The sequence below is a fragment of the Phallusia mammillata genome, chromosome 3 (genome assembly GCF_965637545.1).
Source record: "Phallusia mammillata chromosome 3, kaPhaMamm4.hap1.1, whole genome shotgun sequence".
Classification (NCBI taxonomy): domain Eukaryota; kingdom Metazoa; phylum Chordata; class Ascidiacea; order Phlebobranchia; family Ascidiidae; genus Phallusia; species Phallusia mammillata.
The window spans coordinates 14,489,668-14,491,806 of NC_137254.1; the positions used below are offsets into that span (position 1 = coordinate 14,489,668).

At 37.6% G+C, this 2,139-nt stretch overlaps 1 long non-coding RNA gene across 1 annotated transcript; it reads left to right on the plus strand.

The window, feature by feature from the left end:
- The first annotated feature begins 781 nt into the window (after window positions 1–781).
- On the plus strand, window positions 782–1,777 carry LOC145219064 (uncharacterized). The gene is made up of 2 exons (XR_013857841.1): window positions 782–838; window positions 1,093–1,777. It is a non-coding gene; the product is annotated as an uncharacterized LOC145219064 (long non-coding RNA).
- Window positions 1,778–2,139: the final 362 nt, after the last annotated feature.

The window sequence follows — 2,139 nt, forward strand, 5'->3', positions numbered from 1 at the left end:
GCTCGCAAAATTTTATTATGTTTGATGTTAAGCGTTTTGATTGATGCAGCATATCCGCTACCCCACGCCGCTACGGCATATTGCAGATAGGGGAGGTACGCAAAAGAGTAGTAAATAATGCGGAGAAATTGTTGTAGTCACGCAGCTTGAACATAATACCGCAGGCTTGTGCTAGTTTTTGTTCCACATGGGCTATGTGTTTCTCCCATTTTAACTGATCGTCGATATATACTCCAAGGTATTTTGTTTCTGTTGATCGCTGTATTTGTTGAGATCCTATGGAAATCGAAAACTTCTGCGTGTTTGAGCGCTTGGAAGGACAAAACAATAAATACGTTGTTTTGATCTTGTAAAGCGAAAGTTTGTTGTGGCGCATCCAGTTGTCAACATAAACGAGTTCCTTGTTTACGTTTGCCTGTAGATCAGTCAGCGACTCTGATGACATGCTTAAACACGTGTCATCCGCAAAGAGTTTCGTTGTGAATTTAGATGCCGTTGGTAAATCGTTTATGTAAAGCGAGAAGAGTAAATGAGCCAGTGACGAACCTTGAAGGCAACCACAGGTAACGTTTAGCAGTTGTGATGTTACATTGGCTATGCGTGTGCATTGTTTGCGGTGACTTAAGTAGCTACGGAACAGTTCTAAGGGACTTCCCCGTATTCCATACTGATGCTCTAACTTGCACAACAAAACCCTGTGGTCGACTGTGTCAAACGCTTTTGACAGGTCCAAGAAAATGGCACATGTGTATTGTTTTTGATCAAGCGCAGCTAACACTTTTTCGTGGATATCGTAAATTGCCAGGGAGGTGGACCGATTGCATCGAAAACCATACTGGTGAGTTGTTAACATTCCATTTTTTTCAACGTAGTCATACAAACCATCATACATAATTTTTTCAAAAATCTTAGCAAAAAGGAATAGCAGTGAAATTGGTCCGTAGTTAGTGCATTCAAATTCTGATTTATGAATGGGTATTACTTCCGCAATTTTAAGTTCAGTGGGGTATTCCCAATGTTGTATACACCAGTTAAAAGTCTCGGAGAGCAAAGGTGAAAGAATGCTTTTAACCATTTTGATGTATTTAATAGGAACTTCATAACTGGGCACAGATTTTTGACTGTCAAGAGTGGATATATACATTTCCACCTCATCTGGGGTAGTGTCATAGAAGAAGAAGGATGATGGCTTTATGATGGAGGAACTATCAAGTGGTGGCATAACTGGCTGTGGAATGGATGATGCCATATTTGCTCGTATGTTAGCAAAGAGCTGATTAAAATTGCTAGCAATTAAAACTGGGTCTTTAGTGCATTGTGATATTCCATCTAGTTTTAGTTGTGCAGGAGCGTTGTGTAAAGTTTGTTTTCGTGACAACAAACTATTAATAATTTTCCACATTCCACCAACATCATTTCTGTGATCTGTCAGTTCTTTTTCACTGTATTTATGTTTAGCTTCTCTCAGAATGCGGTTTAGCTTGTTACGATACTGTTTATATTGGTTATGTTTACTTGTACTTGAAAATCCTGACCTACATAAAGCATGATACATTTTATTTTTTGCTTTGATTGATTTATAAATACCCTTGCTTATCCAAGGTTTCTTGACCAATTTTCTTCTTCTTCTACTCACTGTGGTCAGTGGTGCATGGCGTTGCAGTATTTTGTTAAATACATGGTTAAATGAAGAAAATTGATGTAATATAGTTTCAGATAACAGTGGTATTTTTATGACAGCATCTTTTATATCAGAAATAAAATCTTCACTGATAAATCGGGTCTAATTTCTTCTCAGGAATTTTTTTGTTTTATCACAGCAAGTTGAATGCAATAACACAAAAGTTGGCAAGTGGTCAGAAATGTCTGCAGTCAGTATTCCTGATTTGCAGGTAATATGTACATTGTTTGTGTAAAAGTGGTCAATAAGAGTTTGGCTGTGGTTCGTTAAACGAGTTGGTTGACATATTAATGGTGAGAGATCAAAAAAAAGTTTTGAAGACTTTTTACATCCTTGTATTGCATGAGATCTATGTTAAAGTCACCACATATATATACAGGATGGTTGGTATCACTGAGCTTATGCAATACTGATGATAGTGCATCCTGGAACACTTCAAATGAATGTTTGGGATGTCT